Below are 19,278 nucleotides of genomic sequence, written 5' to 3' on the forward strand. Positions count from 1 at the left end.
CCTTCAGCAACATCCTTCGATGATTTTGGCTTTCTTATTTATAACTTGGTTTTCCTGCCAAAACCCAATTCAAATTTAGGTGGTTAGGGTTTCCTTGTCAACCTCAAGGCAAACCAAATCCAATTAGATCTCATTCGATCTGATCTCCAAGATAGTTGTTTTCACATCACTGTAATTAACGTGTCTTCCAATACATGTTTTCTAAACTTAGAAAACATGACCTTGTATATCGACCTGCATCTGTCAAAATGGCATAAATATCTCAGTTGTTTCCTTCTCATGGTCCTCCTGCAATCTAATTTCCTTTCTTCGATCTAGGTGCCAACAAATCCCTAATCTTTCTTTGTCATTCATTCTTTTCTCAAGCCGCACTTCTCTGATCTGATCCATAAATCACAAGCTCCATATTATATGCACACCTATAGAAACACTTATCCATATACGACACTTCACCAACCTCTATGAGATTGCCACTTCATCTCCACATGGCATCCATGTTGGCATCCACCTCTGCTTGAACAACTGTGTTAGTATGGATTGGATCACTGAACAACTCCATTACCGGGTTCATCTACCAGCTTACTAACCCTAATGGTTAAACCCTCAAACCGGTCTGTCATCAACCTTGCACTCTGCTTCTCTTCTGGTGGAACACTCAACTGGTCAGCACTCTTGCTAACCTTCCTTGTGCACATATACATCAGATGGAAATCTTCTACATCTTTACTTTGTCCATATTACCGGTGGACTTACATACCAATAAAATCTCTTGATGACATCATGTCATCAACCTTAAACATACTCCATCTTCAATCCAACCATTTTCCTTTGTCTGCATCTTCTCACCCTTGCCTTCTTCTTGATCAGTTCAGACCATATCTCAACTAGTTTGTTAAAGTGACAAACTCATCACACTTCATTTGTTCTGGCAACTCAACATGCCTTCTCTGTCGGCCTAGTGCATATTGCTGATCTCATGCACTTGAGGCATTCCTTTGATTCAATGGTAGATCTGGTGTGAGCCTTCAAACACTTGCCTTTACCTCTCCTTCCTTATCTCACAGTTTTATGATGCATACTTTGCATAATAGGAGATAATCTCCACTTACCAACTATAGTGAATCCTTGTCATTTGCATCCCACAATGCACTCATGTGGCTTCCATATTTGTGCAGGATATCTTCAAATAAGCACATGTGATCCGGTGTAGGCCCATTCACTATCAGTCATCTCTTCACATGGTGACTGCATGTTTATCCGGTGGGAGTCTTGTTGTTCAACATCCACACAACATATCGGTGACCTGTACATCCTTCTCCTCCTGTGTTGATGTGATTTAGGTAACATTTTGCCTCTTAATCACAAAAAACAACTCAAGCACCTTGCTCATCTTGCTTGTACACTAGTCATGAGCTTACCAATTGGCAACTACTCATTGTCAACACAACTCTTACCAGTTGACATCCTTTCCTTACCAGTGATAGATTGTACCTATAACCTATCCATTTCATCCACACAAGTCAAACACTAACTTGTGTACCAGTGACTCAACTATGACTCCAATGGTCATTGTATTGAATGAAATTCTCTTCCTTATTGGTGACCTGCAACATTAGTTGACATCAATGACTTCATGTGAACAATACTCACATACCGGTTGTCCTTCTATACCAGTTGACATGAATGACAACATGATAGGGAAGGAAAGTGTTGGGTGGTTGTTAGGTGATTAGTATGTTTGCTTGGAAAAAGTTCCTTACTGTTTTCAAGGTGTAAATACCAAGGTCAGAGTGCAAATAGATCAAAGGCAGTCTAACAACTCACCTTGCTCCACCCCCCTATGTCAAACTCTTCTTGGCTACTCAAGCTCCAACTCCCTAGTTTGATGACATCCTTCCAAGGGCTCCAAAACCATCTTATGAAGCCAAACTCACCAAATAGGTTGAATTCATTTTAGATTGACCTATTTCAACTTGTTTTGTTGGATTTCATGCTTTGCAACCTTCACTTGCTTACCCGATTTGACAAAAACTTGGTTTTAGGCCTAAAACGGGCTACTAAGCAATTAGCCCTCCATTAGGGGTTTTGTGCTTTCCCTGTTCAACCGATGGACTTACAGAACAAAAGCTTTACATTTTTGGATACCCTTTTGGGAATTCTTGAATATTCATAAAGTTTCAGGGTCTCTCAAGCCTTCTCCATGACTATCCCAAAAATGGGTGAAAAAGGAGGGTTTTGAAGGGTTTTGATGATGAAAAACCAAGATCCAAACTATAAACCTCCAATATTTATAGGAGACCTTAGTGCCACCCTACTACTGACTATTTAGGCCACAAATAAGAATATTTACTCTTCAAATTTTGAAAAACAAGTTTTTACAAAAAGTTGCTTATAAGGAAAATGCAACATTTTACAACTTTTCCAATATTGCCCCTTTCAAACACATCATTTGCAAACAAAACCAATTACATTCAACATGTGAACATGTCTACCATCTAGAAGCAAAGGAGAGTCATGTTAGCCCTGCATACAAGCATTAGGCAATTACAAAATGGAATTAATTGACTGTCAAGTTGACTGTTGCTGCCCTTTGTCTTTCACTGTTTTTTTGTAGTTCACTGTGACCTGCACTTTCACTATTAGAAATCCTCACAAAAAGTCTGTTTAGTGCTCCTTAACAAGGATCAATCTTTTTTGACTTATTTTCCTTCATACCTGTCATTTGGAAGGAGAAGAATACATGTATAACTTCAAGGAAAAAGTAAAAACTCAGTCCTAAATGTCTGTGACAGTAAGTTTGCATTTCAAGTCTTGCCTCAAAGATCATTGATTGATCTTGGAAACTTCAAACCCTTAGTTAACATCAAGAAAACTCCTTGTGCTTATTCACAAGCAATTAGAAGGAGGTATAACAACCTTACAAGCTCCAATGCATGATGGAGAGTAGGCTAATGCAAGAAAATTGACTCTAAAACAATGACTCACTGTTTTTTTACATTATTTTCACAAAGTAAACTTGCAAACAATCTCCTCATGGCTTAGAAAGCCTCTTTGCCTTGGCATACAAACTTCTTCATCAAGGCAAGTCTGTTCAACTTTTAAATGCACTTGCTATAGTAAAGCAAAGCATTAAATTCCTTCAAGATCCTAGCCAAATGGCACACTTGCCTAGGGCTTAATGGCCACAAAAAACTCCTTACACCTGCATTCTTGAAAACAAAACATGTATTTACATAGTCTACAAGTTGACCAACTGGTTCTTGGGAAGCCATGAGCATTTTAGGACTCCAAGAAACCAAGTTGGTCAAGCATCCTTGCCAATTCCTAGACAAGGCAGTGAAACTGTCAAATCAAACTAATTTTGCCACAAACTCAAAACTTGATAAAATCAAATGCCACCAAAGGGAAAAGTTTAAGGAAAAATATTAGAAACTGAAAATGCAAGAACAATATGGCCAAGTACAGCTAGTGTGCGGACTGCTGTTCACATGGAGTAAGTTTGCAAAATGCTTCTTAACTTCGAATGATCAACCCTTACAATAGTTAAAATAGGAGATTAAATACCTCTCCAAGTTGGTTAACCTCCTGTACGGACAGGTACATGTCCAAGGGCACTTAATTTTGACATTTTGATGCCTAAATGACAACTTTTGGTGCCTAGAAAATGCAAGATTGACCTCCAAAACTAACCCTCACCTAAAAATACTTATCATACCTTAAGCCCAAGCATAAAACATGTCTAAAACCTTTTCAAAACAAAAACCACAAAAAAAACTCATTTTTCCATCATTTTGCCAAGTAACACCAAACTGGCAACTTTGAGAAAAAAGATGAAAACAAGAAACCAAAACCCCATAATGAGTTCAAAACTCATCAAAACAACCTAGAACAACTTCAAAAACATCCTAAACCACTTTCCAACTTAAAACAACAAAAATCAAACCTGAGATGAAAATGAAGCTGAGAATGAAGCTAGGTGCTCCTGCACCACAACACAATGCCAACAATCTCCCCCTTTGGCATTGATGTCAACACATGTGGTATACAACATACTACATAGTCTCTCTCATCCTTTTTGTGATCCAACTCTCCCCCTTTGTATAATCCATGGATTCTTAAACATGTAGTATGTGGTATACTACCAAATCTTTCTCCCCCTTTGATAACAATGGCAAAGGGCACTGTTAGGATATCATATCTCTTTGTATCTATTGGGCACTGACAGAAATCTTTCTCCTCCCTTTTCTTTACTGGATGCATGTCTTCTTATGATACCAATTTTTATATCAATTATTATATCTTCTCAAGGAGCAACACTTGAGATGGAGGAATCAACCATCAACTGATCTCAATTGAGTATGCAAATTCGATACCATTTGTTAAGGTACTCAATTACAGAAGGGTGTGTCAGTGAATACAACTTACCTGTCAGTCAAACTGCATCACCTCCCATTTGATCCCAAATTTCTTTAAAATCAAATGTGATTGTACTATGAATACAACTAACCATATGACAAGTAGATACCCTTAACAATGAAATTCTCCTAGGTATTCCTACATCAATTTCCATCATCTGCAGTTTAGGCAGTCAGTACCTCACAGGTTCAAGCATGCTGACTCAACATCATAAGCACTTGAACTCCCTCTAATTCATGTATCTCAAGTCCTCATCTCCAGTCAGGTCCAATACCGGGGCTCCAAACATCTCCATATACGGGTTAAGTTGTGCACCTGTGATTAACTGATGATCTTTCAACTCCATTATATTCGCCATAGCCTATGACATGATCCTGCATGACCAAGAACCAGGCCACCATATGTATTTTAGGTCTTTATCAACACCACCTGAGACATAAAATCCACATTCCATGCTACCGAGTATAATGCAATGATCTCCAATTTCTTTGTCTTACATAACCTACAAGTGACTGTTAGCATCCATACCAGTAACATCCTACACATACTGGTTTCTTGTACCGGTCCATCATCGCTACCGGAGCACCTTTGTGTAGCTCCTGACATTTTTGTGCCACTGTGCATTAGATTTCAATTGTTAATCTTCATCCATTGACACATGCAGTAGTGATCCAACACTGATCTATAGGTGTGTAGCCAAGGTAGCCACTACACTCACTTATCTTCTTATGCCCATTATTCATACTGGCATCAACTTGTTCTTCCAAGTGCCCTTCTTCACTAAGGGGGTGAATGATCTAGTCAATATGTTACTCCCCCTAAGGTCCTACATCTCCTTAAGGCCTTAAGAGATATCACCTATGCATTGAATGCATAGTGTTGGTTCATAGTTGCATCCTCTTGCTTCTTCCTCCATACCTAATTGGTCTCATTCTTCTTCCCATTTTCAGTCTTGGGAGCAGGTCTTACCTTCTTTCGCTGATGGGTCCTTACATTTCTGGATTCTGCATTACAACTAGAAGTAGTGCTATAGTAGCATACAATATCCATCCCAATAGCCTGATTGGAGAACCTTCTAATATGTCGGTTTGACCATCTTCTTCTGGTCATGTCATTGTGATTGGCAACCAAAATCAATGGACCTCTTGATCCTGTAGGGATATTTCTTCTTTGGTTCCATGTAGGTCTCTAACTTCCATATTTATTTCTATGTTGAGCATAGTTGCTATACTAACTTCCATGTGACTGCAGGTCTTTCTTCCTACATTAATAACCTCTATGGCCAATTCTATTGTAGTTATAACGAACATTATTTGCATAACCGAGAGAGAGGGTATGCATGTATCTACACCTAGATACATTTTTCTCTTATGCATGAAATCTACGAGATCCTAGATTACTCCTTCTACATTTCTTTGTACATTCTTCTATCCTATGGCCATGACCATTACATGCAAAGCAATAATCAGAGAGTGGAGGTAATACTACTTATAAATTTATTTTGCCAAATATGAGGTGATCTTACCGGTTTGGCATCTCCATTTTTGCTTCTCCGGGAATGGATCCTGGGTTGTCTATTCTAAGTAGTTCTTCCACCATCTCCCTTCTTCCATACTTGATTTGAGTTGTGGGTGGTAGCATTTCTTTGTCTTCTACTGGTAGGAGGTCTTATTTGTTGTCTTCTCATGTTCCTGCTTACGATGAAGATGTCTTCTCCCATTTTCCCATTTCCTTTGGGATCTGCATTTTTCCTCCTTCTTGCAGTACCGGTCTTCATTCTTATTTGAAAAATATTCATCGGTTTTATTTGTTAGATAGTTCAGATAACTGAAAGACAACTGATAGGGGGGAGTGAATCAAGTGTCATAGATTATAGGAACCATTATCAATTTAAACTTTTAATACCGACACCCGAAACATTAATACCAGAATAGAAGTTAAACCAATTAAGCATAAACAATAATCATAGAATAAAAGCCATCCACATAACACTAAGATTTGTACATGGAAAACCCGGTAAAGGGAAAAACCACTATGGGAAGCCTATCACAGTTAGATAACACTTCTGTAGTAAGTATGTGAATTACAATTGAGGGGTCTACACTTGCAGGAAGACCAATAGCCTAGAGTGCATTGCTCATCACAAAAGGAGCCTCACTGACTACATATAAATCTAGACTGCAATCTAGAAAAGTGTTGAACTGCAATAGATAGCATCTCCTATACCTGAGTATAGTTTCGGTTAAGTTCAATACCAGAGGACTAAATCCTCTTGTATAAACCCAATTTGATCTCCAATGATCGACCAACTCCTCTACCTGAATGATATTACATTATTCGCACATTACATTCCTTGACCATGACCTCTTATATTAACCATGATGATCTACAATTAGATCTTACATCTATTTATACAAAACCCTTGATCATAAACAATTAGGTCGGCCACCGAATAATAAAATGATTACATAATTACAAACCATGTCGGCCTTAGACCAAACAAGTAATATCAACACATAAGACTTCTCAGAAATACATCAATAGGTCCTATCCACATGTTACATTAAACTTGGTCCATAACCTAGATCAACTGGGACCAAATATAGGTCCACACGCTTCATCAATGATCTCCAACCACCAAGTCTCAAACATGATCACCAACAACATCCTGAAACTCCACTAGAAGTTGCACAAACACCACTTATGCAATTCATCAAAGATCGCCATCAAAAGCTCTTCCGGTGAAACCCTCGCCGGAACCAAAAACTAATCTTCTAAGCAAACAGGATATCATCCAATCTCTAGATGAAAACTAGCTGATCAAATATGAGTATAAGTATCATGAACAAGCCAGTTCCATCACCAGATTATACCAGAGCCTACTGGATCATGCCAGATCCAAGTTAACTAGAAACCACTCAACCTATTGGGACCAAAAGGGTGTCAGCAAAGCATCTAAACAACTAGTGTTGGCATCAATGCAACACATAATCAATTCTACCAAATAGCCAATAATCTCCCCCTTTGGCATTGATGGCAACACTAGATGTGAAAAACATCTAAGTACCAAGAAATGCCAAACAAGTCTCCCCCTGTGGAAGACAACCAACAAACTCCCACTTATAGCTCTAAATATCACTCCCCCTTTCTTTTTATTTTTCACATCAGTATCACTCCACTTTTGACATCAATGCCAAAAAATATGATAGAAATATCAAAGTAAAAACATAAGCCTCTAAATCTCAAAACTAATTACTCTCCCTGAGCAATAGCATCCCACATCAGTGCTAGAATGAATAGAATCTCTGATAGTGCATGCCAAACTGATGCCAAATTGCATCAATTAAGTCTCTACCGGGGGGACAGAAAATCCCAATCTATCTCTCAGGTACTCAAATGATTTCTTGGACAAAGATTTAGTGAAAATATCTGCAATCTTCTCTTTAGTGTTGACATAAACTAGTCTAACTTCAGTAACTTCCACCTTCTCCTTACTCAGCTTCAACAGTAGATAAAGAAGTACATGAGTGTTTCTTGCTCATCCATAAAACCAACTTCTTTCCAAGAAAGAAAGCTCCACCGGAAGTACTTTTCCAGTCATCAACATCTCCAACCCAATCAACATCTGTATATGCACATAAAATAAAGTTATCATCCTTAGGTTACCATAAGCCATATTCTGATGTACCTTGTAAGTATCTAAAAATCCTTTTCACTGCCATATCATGATTTTCTCTAGGATCACTCTGAAATCTTGAAACAATACAAACAATATTCATAATGTCAGGCCTATTCTGAGTCAAATAAAGAAGACCTCCAATCATAGATTTGTATCTTGTAGGATTTAATGGTGCAGAAACATCTTTTATTGTCAATTTCTCACTTGTAACCATAGGTGTACTTACCGGTTTATAATCTCCCATACCAAATTTCTTCATCAATTCCTTAGCATATTTAGTTTGATAGATGAAAATGCCTTTGTCAGTCTAAGTAATCTGCAAACCTAAGAAAAATTTCATCTCACCAATCATAGACATCTCAAATTCTTTCTCCATATTCTTAAAAAATTTTATGCATAACTTATCTTCACCTCCAAAAATAATGTCATCAACAAATACTTCAACAATTAGTATATCATCATTAGTTATCTTATAATATAAATTGCTATCAGCACTGCCCTTAGTAAAATCAAGCTTCAAAAGATATTCATCCAACCTTGCATACCAATCTCTAGGTGCTTATTTTAACTCTCTGTTCTGATAAAGGTGCTACCGGTTCAGATATAATCATTTCCACTATCGGTTCCTTCTCATAAACTTTGATTTGACTTCTTTTAGCTCATCTACTTTTACATTAGCACTCTCCACAATTCTCTACAATATCTTGTTATAATATCTATATGCTTTGCTTTCAATAGAATAACTAAGAAAAATTCCTTCATCACATCTAGGATCAAATTTCTCAATAATATCATCTCTCCTGATATAACATTTACTGCCAAAAATTCTGAAATACTTAATTGTAGGTGTATTGCCAAACCATAATTCATAAGGTGTCTTACCGGTTTCTCCTTTGATGTGTACTTTGTTGAATGTATAAACCGTTGTACTCACTGCTTCTCTCTAGTAGATATGAGGTAGAGGTAGACTAGATTCCATCATCATTGTTCTAGCAACATCCAAGATAGTTCCGTTCTTTCTTTCCACAACTCCATTCTGCTGAGGCGTCCAAGGAGCAGAAAATTGTCTTCTTATACCATGCTTGTCACAAAAGTTATTAAACTCATTGGATGTGAATTATCCACCATGATCTAATCTCAAACATTTAATCTTCAATCTTGCCTCAGTTTCCACTTTAGCCTTAAATATTTTAAAAACTTTTCAAATGCTTCAGTTTTTTCTCTCAAAAAAGTAACCCATATCATTCTAGAATAATCATCAATGATTAGCATGAAATATCTATCACCATGAAAACTTTTAACTCTATTAAGGCCACACAAATCAGTATGAATAAGATCAAGAACATCATTTGATTTATCTTGTATACTCCTAAAAGAGGTTCTGACCTGTTTACCCATTTGACATTCTTTACATACCAGATTATAGGGCTTCATAATCTTAGGTATATCCCTAACTGCCTTAGTTGAATTGATCTTCACAATGCAATCAAAATTCACATGACACGACCTTTTATGCCATATCCAACTCTCATCAATATGTGTAATTAAACATATCTTCTCACCGGAGTTTAAGTGAAATATATTACGTTTTGTTTGTGTACCGGTTGCAATCTCCAAACCAGATCTGTAAATGATTTTGCATTTTCCATCCTTGAACTGTAATTGAAATCCCTTCTCTACCAATTGTCCTACACTCAAAACATTATGCCTCAAACCTTCAACATAATAAACATTGTCAGTATTTTTCTTACCATCCAATGATATAGTTTCTTTTCCTTTGATCATACATGCTTTTTCATCTCCAAATCTAAATAAACCACCATCAAATTCTTGCAAAGACAAAAACTTCCCTTTATCTCCAATTATATGATGTCAACAATCACTGTCAATTACCCATTCATCCTTGTCTTCAATTTTAGCAGCAAGTGCCTTCTCTTCAGGTACATTCTCTTCCAGTGTCGGATCATCTTCCTTGATAGCCAGGAACACCCATTCCTTCCCATTGCCAGATACACTAGCAGAGTCTTCTGTCGGTTCATCATCCAAATTAGTAATACCTTCCTCATCTGCTATATAGCATGATTTGTCTTCGTTTTTCTTGTAATTATACTTGTTTTGATAACCAAGGTTAGGCTTAAATGATCTTTTAACTCTTTCTCCAAATCTTGAATTCCTTTTAGGACATCTAGATGCAAAATGACCAATCTTATTACATGAAAAACATTTAAAAGGTGCTTTTCCTTCATACTTACTTCCTACCGGCCCTTTAGGTTCTCTTCTAGAAAACAATGCTTCAAGTTTCTCAAACTCATCATCTTCTCTCTTCATAACTTCTAACTCCTTTGCATATGAAGCTTTCCAGTCTTGCTTACTGGTTGTAGATGTAGATGCATGAAAAGAAGGTTCAGTCTTCACAGTTCCAGAAGATCCAAATTCCTCAAGCTCAAAAGAAAATAGTTTCACAACCAAAGCATCTATGTTGACAGATGTGTTAGCCATTTTTCTCAATTCATTAATAGAAGTAGCCTTGATTTTGTAAGCCAGTGGTAGGGTTCTCAGGAATTTAGAAGCAATTTCATTTTCACTCAGAGTTTCACCACAACATTGAATTCCCATAACAATCTCATTTTCCCTTTCCATGAATGCAGTAATCCTTTCATCTTCTTCCATCTTCAAGTTTTTATATCTCACTCGGTAACCATCAAGTTTAGCAATCTTCACTATAGGGTCACCTTCATTAAGAGTCTCCAACTTATCCCATATATCCTTTCTAGATGATTTGTTGGTTAATCCCATTATCTGTTGATTAGAAAGTGCACACAAGAGGGATTCTCTTGCTCTACAATCATTCTCAAGCTCCTTGTCCAATTTTGCTGGAGGAGGATTTCTAGATCCTGAATTATAGGGTGTGACACCATTCTGTGTGATCTCCCAAATCTCCTTGCCAAGACATCTCAGATGAGCCTCCATCTGAATCTTCCATACTTTGTAATTTGTTCCATCAAGCCTTAGAATATCCCTTTGAAAGATAGCTCCAGAAGAACAAGATGAACTTGAATTGTTAGTTTCCATAGGATCTTCTTCAAGCGGTTAAGCTTTCTGCAGAGAGGACCAAAGCTTTGATACCAATTGTTAGATAGTTCAGATAACCGGAAGACAACTAAGAGGGGAGGGGGTGAATCAGTTGTCACAGATTACAGGAACCATTATCAATTTAAAATTTTAATAGTAGAACCCAAAACATTAATACCGGAATAGAAGTTAAACCAATTAAGCATAAACAATAATCATAGAATAAATGTCATCCACATAACACCAATATTTATACGTGGAAAACTCGGTAAAGGGAAAAACCATGGTGGGAAGCCTACCCACAGTTAGATAATACTTCTGTAGTAAGTATGTGAATTATAATTGAGGGGCCTTCACTTGCAGGAAGGCCAATAGCCTAGAGCGCACTGCTCATCACAAAAGGAGCCTTACTGACTACATATAAATCTAGACTACAATCTGGATAAGAGTTGAAATGCAAAAGATAGCATCTCCTATGCCTAAATATAGTTCTATTTAAGCTCAATACTAGAGGACTAAATCCTCTTGTATAAACCCAATTTGATTTCCAATGATCGACCAAAACCCTGCCTGAATGATATTACATTATTCACACATTACATTCCTTGACCATGACCTCTTATATTAACCATGATGATCTATAATGAGATACAAAACCCTCGACCATAAACAATCAAGTTGGCCATCAGACAATAAACCGATTACATAATTACAAACCATGTCAGCCATAGACCAAACAAGTAATATCAAAACATAAGACATCCCATAAATACTTAAATATGTCCTATCCACACATTACATTAAAGTCGGTCCATAACCTAGATCAACTAGAACCAAATATAGGTCCACACACTTCAGCAATGATCTCGAACCACCAAGTCTCGAATATGATCACCAACAACATCCTAAAACTCCACCAAAAGATCTCCATCAAAAGCTTTGCCGATGAAACCCTCGCTGAAACTAGAAACCAATCTTCTAAGCAAGAAGGATAGCATCCAATCTCCAAACCAAAACCATCTAATCAAATATGAGTATAAGTATCATGAACAAGCCAATTCCATCATTAGATTATACCAGAGCCTACCAGATCATGTCGGATCCAAGTTAACCAGAAACCCCTCAACCTACCGAGACCAGAAGGGTGTCAGTAAAGCATCTAAACAACTAGTGTTGGCATCAATGAAAAAACATTAATGCAACACAATCAATTCCACCAAATAGCCAACAATATTTAGGTCAACCTTCTTCTGGGAAGTATTTCTAGCTATGAAGGTTTGTCCCTTGTTTTGTCCATTTGAGGAGACAAACAAATTGTCATCGTGAGGGACATTCTTGCTGGTGGAGAATTCACCGACACTGTTTCCCAAACCTTTAGTGTCCTTGGCATGCTTTTGCTTCTTCAACATCTTGTCCAAGTCATCACTGCTACCAAAAAACTGGATCCTTAAATTAAGCCCATCTTGACACTTCTCAAGCTCACTTTGGAGAACCTCCATTTCTCCAAGCACCTTTTGATATTCTTTATCTTTTACTTCTAGCTCAGAGGCTAGATCGCTACACTGACACTTCTTGGTCCTTGTGAGACTTCAACTCTGAGATGTATTTCTCAGATTCTTCAAGGCATTTTATCAATCTATTATGCTCCACTATAGCAGCATTCTTGAATAGCTTGTATTTATTTCTTACTCTTTTGAGTTCTTCAAGTGCATTCACAAGCTCGCCTTCAAGATCAACTTTTGCTTCCTCTTCTTACTCACCTTCACTATCACTGCCAAACACATCTTGTCAGTAGGAGTGGTTTACATGATCATTCTCAGATTTGTGCCTCTCATCATCTGATTATTGAGCCATGAAGAGGTGGGTTCCTTCTTCATCATTGTTGTAGCTACTACTAGATCTCCCTTCATCATCTGCGGATACATGAGCTACATTTCTCATTCTATCTTAACAAGCCATTCTTGCAATAGTAGGCTCATTTCCATAGAGCTTCTTCAATCTATCCCATAAAATTTTTGCAGATCTACATCTATCCACCTATGATAAAACATCATCAGATAAACCACAAAGTATAGCCTTCATTGTTGCATCATTACACTAGTTTCCTCTTTATGCATCAGAATCGGTGGGAGGACTGACTTTGCTAGGGCGACCATTTACAATAGACATCCACACATCAAACCCTAAGGAGGATAGGTAGGCTTTCATTCTACAACTCCAAATGAAATAGTTTGAACCATCAAAAAATGGAGCAGGGATTGACACTAAACAAACCATTGTGTCCTTAAGCCAGAATCTACCCAAGTTGGAGAAAGCTCGTCTAACTAGGAACCTACGCTTTGATACCAATTTTTAGACACAATGCACCACTGAGAGGGGGGGTGAATCAGTGGATCTCAAGCTTTTCCCTTTAACAACCCTATGTAAGTATACTGAATAATAAATCTAACTTAATGCGGGCTTACCGATTAGTGAGGAGACAAAACATAAATGCATTCACACAAGAGAGACATCACATAACACCAGCATATACGAGGAAAACCCAAGATGGGAAAAACCTCAGTGAGAAATGTTGCTAGATACTATTGCTCGAATCTAGCCTCACAGTCAATCTTTGATTACAATGTTTAGGGCACCAACCCAAGGAGCACCAACCCCTAATTTAGGGCACCAACCCAAGGAGCTACAACCCCTGCACTGAGCTCTAAATCAGTGAATACAAAACATATTCATTTTCAAGTTAATAGCCTTGTTACAAATGGATTTTGTAACACTTCTTCAAATCTATCTGCTCGATCTCCTATCCAGTTCACTACCAGTTCTCTCTTATGGTTGCCTCTTCTCTTTGTTGCTCTGCTACTCTTCACTGGTACTACACTTTGTCGGTTCTATGGCTACCTTCTCTATAGTTACCTTCACTTCTTCTCTATCGGTATGGACACTACCGGTTCTGCACCTCTCTTGCAGGTTGAACACTTCAACTAGGTTCTCCCTCACACTCACTTTCTTCTCTTTCTCCTTGATGAGAACTTGACTGATTTATCTTTTCATGCAACAACACTTTCTCATCCAACGACACTATATCTTTCAGCATTATCCTTCAATGATTTTGGCTTTCATATTTATAAGTTGGTTTTCCCACCAAAACCCAATTCAAATTTAGGCGGTTAGGGTTTCCTCATCAACCTCGAGGCAAACCAAACCCAATCAGATCTCATTTGATCTTATCTCCAAGATATTTGTCTACACATCACCGCAATTAATGTGTCTTAAAATACATGTTTTCTAAACTTAGCAAACACGACTCTGTATATCGACCTGCATCTATTAAAATACCATAAATATCTCAGTTGTTTCCTTCTCATGGTCATGCTGCAATATGATTTCCTCGCTTCGATCTCGATGTCAACAACTCCCTGATCTTTCTCTGTCGCTCATTCTTTCCTCGAGAAAAACTTCTCTGATCTGATCCACAAATCATGGGCTCCATATTAAATGCACACCTATAGAAACACTTATCCCTACATGACGCTTCACTGAACTCTGTGAGCTTACCACTTCTCCACGTGGCATCCATGTCAGCATCCACCTCTGTTTTAACAACTGTTGGTATGGATTGGATCACCAACCAACTCCATTATCAGGTTCATCTATCGGCTTACTAACCCTATCGGTTAAACCCTCAAACTGGTCTGTCATCAACCTTGCACTTTGATTCTCTTCCGGTGGAACACAACTGGTCAGCACTTTTGCTAGCCTTCCTTGTGCACATCTTCATCAAATGGAAATCTTCTGCATCTGTACTTTATCCATATTACCGGTGGACTTACATATTGGTAAACTCTCTTGATGACATCATGTTAGCAACCTTCAACAGACTCCATCTTCAATTTGGCCATTTTCCTATTTCTGCATCTGCTCACCCTTGCCTTCTTCCTGATCAGCTCGGACCATATCTCAACCAGTTTGTCAAAGTCACAAAATCATCACACTTCATTTGTTCTGATAAATCAACATGGTTTCTTTGTTGGCCTAGTGCATATTCCTGATCTCATGCACTTGAGGCATTCCTTTGATTCACCGGTAGATCCGGTGTGAGCCTTCAAACACCTCCCTTTACCTATCCTTCCTTATCTCACATAACTATGATGCATACTTTGCATATTAGGAGATAAGCTCCACTTAGTGGTTGTAGTGAATCCTTGTCATCTGCATCCTGCAATGCACTCATGTGGCTTCCCTATTTTTGCATCATATCTTCAAACATGCACATGTGATTTGGTGTGGGCACATTCACTATCAGTCATCTCTTCACATGGTGACTGCATCTTTATCCGGTGGGAATCCTATTGTTCTGCATCCATACAACATACCGGTGACCTGTACATCCTTCTCCTCCTATGTTGATGGGATTTAGGTAACATTTTTCCTCTTCATCACAAACAAGAGCTCAAGAACCTTGATCATCCTACATGTACACTAGTCATAAGCTTGTCAATTGGCAGCTACTCACTGTCAGCATAACTCTTATGAGTTAACATCCTTTCCTTACTGGTGATAGACTGTACTGGTAACCTGTCCATTTCATCCACACAAGTCAAACACTAAATTTTGTACCAGTGACTCAACTATGACTCCAATGGTCATTGTACTAAATGACATGCTCTTCCTTATTGGTGACCTCCAACATTAGTTGACATCAATGACTGCATGTCAACAATACTCCCATACCAGTTGTCCTATACCGGTTGAAATCATTGACAAAACAATGCCAATAGGATGTAGGCTTGGAACCAATCATGAACAGGTATCGTGAGTACAGATAAATGGTTAAGGCCCAAGAAGTGGCACGTGTTGATCAAGTGGTGGATATCATTGGCAATAATGAACCAAAAGTTGAATAGGTAGGGGCAGTTTCATAATTTTATCGTTTTATTATTTTTCTTGATTATTGGTTTGGAATCTTAAAAGAATTATTTTAAAATATTAGTTGTCTTCAAGAAACCGTTTCTCTAAATGTTTTTAATAGCTGGACTTATTTTCATTTTGAGGATCTCGTGGGAAAACTGTGTTTTACTCTTAAGAGCAAAGAATTCTTTAAGTATATTTTTGTTTACCATTTTGAATATAGAAAATATATTAGTGGCTTCAGATATTCGTAATCTTTGAATTATGCTATGTGAATGCTTTATGTTCTTTTGATTGACTATCAATGGGTGCATCTATATTTGAGATGGTGAATGGTTTCAGTTTTTTGTTGTTGCAAAGATATTATCTATGAATAATATTTTGTGGTGATCTAGATGGTTCAAAATTTTGAAAAATCTAAAAAACTGTTTGTATTTTATGCATGCCTTTTGAAAGCTTTTTGGTTAAAAGCATTTTGGTTAATTCTTATTCATTAAATATCATCTGAAGGTAGCTACCACCTTGTAAAATAAGAAGAGAATAAGTTAGTAGATAGTTTGTTTAGATTGGTTCAATCGTGGTTACATTTGTCACCTTTGTGGGCATGATAATATAGAGTTAGGTGACAAATCTATTAACCAATAGTTTTTTGGCGACTCTGTTGGGGATAGATCTATAGAAACATGTATTATAAAATATTTGTGGAGTAGTTAGTCATGGGTTTATCAAGACAAATTGCCCCTGTGTTGCAACCTAATGTAGATTGGTTGGTCTATAATCAAGAAGACATAGTTGTAACTCTTTGACACCTTGCTTGGGAAAAGAGGAGGACTGATCGTCAGTATCACAGAGTTAATGTTGTTTTGGAAAAAGAAGAGGATTTTGGTGAAAATGTGGTGTGTATGGATGTTTCTCAAGAAGGAGCAATTATTCTAGCCAAAGAGGTACACCCTTTACCATTCCTTAGAAATAATTAAATCTTCCACCTAAGTAGAAGTTGGTGAGTCTAAGCCTTGTTGTTTAGTGAAATTATGACTTCCAAAAGATACACTAGGGCTGATAAGAAAAAGGGGATTGTTGATAAAGATTTTGAATTCTTAGAATCCATCAACTTTTTGGCTTTCCCACATGTACAGAGAACTAAAACTATCTGTAGCGTCCTAAAATTGCGACACTTTCAATTTCGACTGCATTTGGGTCTTCACGATGGCGATGCAACACAGAACCTGAATGGAGACCCCGAAACTTGTTCATGACATCAAAAACTGCATTTTTCAGCACCCTGGCATGATCCCTCCTTGCACCCTGCTGTCCCAGGAGGTGCGACCATGGCGCCCAGCGCCCTGGTCCCTGGCCCTATTTTGGACCCGGTCTCTTTTGGGCATCGGGTCTTTAAGTTTGCAAATTGGAAAATATTGTTTCCTGGTCGGCCTAAGGTCGGGAAAATCAGTCTATCAACCCTAATTGACAAGTATATAAACTACATTTCCCCTCTCAAAAAAAAGAGGGAGGACATATGTGAGCAAGGCGTGGAAGCGATATTCAAACATACAAAAATTCAAGCATTCAAGCATTCTTTCAAGCAATTGAGCATTCTAAGTCTCCATTCAAGGCTAAGTGTTGCATTCAAGACAAGGATTCAACCATTGAAGAGGAGATCACATACAACATACAACATACTACATACATTACACCTTCGCATGTAAGAATACAAACATTCTTACAAAAAGGTATTAGTACTTGTTTACATTACAAACATTTACATTTACAACATTCTCATTTCTTGGTTAATTCCAAAACCGGGGTTTGACCTAAAGGAAAACCCCTCATCCCTAACCCCCCAATTGTCCTCTCTTTTTTGTCTGTAGGTTGCAGATACGCGACTGTAATTGAAGATCCGGAATCCTTGTGCAGAGATGAACAGATCCCCCTTCATTTCGAGGATTTTTCGGAGGACCGTGTGCACGCTGGGCGCCATCGTCCCGTCAACTTTCACTCAAATTTGCAGAACAACACCGTCTCGACATTTTACTGCTAATTCCAGGTCCGCAGCTTCATCCCATATCCCTATCTCTGTTTATAAGTGAATCTTTCCTACTTTACATGCATTCCTAGTTCAATCATTCTATCTATATTCTTTACAAAAGAGGGTATCCTTGCTATCAAAACCCTTGAAACTCATTTAGAATCCAATCTTGCATTATGTGGGATTGGATCTTGTGGGTTTCAACCCCTCTTTTGAATGTAAAGTCTCTCCTAAGTGAAAACCATCAACCCTAGTGATTCTCCCTTCTCTCTCCTTGGAGTTGGGGAGGGGAGAACGACTAGGGTTCGATTTTTCCGCTTTACATTTTGGTGAACCCGACGTGAACATCCTCATTCTGATTATTTATTGTTAGATCTAAAAATTTTGCTTCCTTAATTACATTTCCATGTTTGATCTTTTGCAAATTTTAGAGGCTAATTGCATAAAAACCCTAAAATTTTCTTTTTAGTAATTAAACTTGTGGAATGTTTAATTGTTAATGCTTGTTTCAGATCTACCCTTCTATTGCAAATTGTTAATTCATTTTTGTGCTTTAATTCTGAAAATTAAGTGGTTAAATGTCAAAACCCTAATTTTTAAGACCTTCTTGATTCAACCTTTGACTGATAATTTCACTAATCAAAACACCTCCAAATCGGCTATAACTTTGGATTCCACAATAAAATCACAATATCTTTCATCCCTAAAAATTTGGAAAAAAGTTGCGAGGACTGTGTGCACCCCGAGCGCCATCATCCCCGACATTTTTTCCGAAATTTCAAGAGCTAGATCTTACTGTGTTTTCCTGCTAAAATCTAGAATTTTGGCTGATTTTATCAATTCTAACACTTTCAAAATTAAAGTCAAAGTTGGTCTAGTGATTGCTTGGATTAAGGCTTATAATCATTCAAAAATTGTTGAAATTAAAATTCATATCAAAATTGTGTTTCTTACTATCCAAAATCTGAAAAATGTGTTAGCATTCATTCGAAATTTCAGTGATTTATTCAAATTTTTACAATTTGTGACTTTTGAAATTAAGTGTTTAATTGCAACAACTTTGATTTCCACTTTCAAATTTGAATTTTGCATGAAATCGAGTCAACTTTTGAAATTTCAAAGCCTGCATTGCTTTCAGTATTCCCTCTAAAATCATAAAATTCAAAATTTCAGTTTC

The sequence above is a fragment of the Cryptomeria japonica genome, chromosome 4 (assembly GCF_030272615.1).
Source record: "Cryptomeria japonica chromosome 4, Sugi_1.0, whole genome shotgun sequence".
In the NCBI taxonomy this organism is placed as follows: Eukaryota; Viridiplantae; Streptophyta; class Pinopsida; order Cupressales; family Cupressaceae; genus Cryptomeria; species Cryptomeria japonica.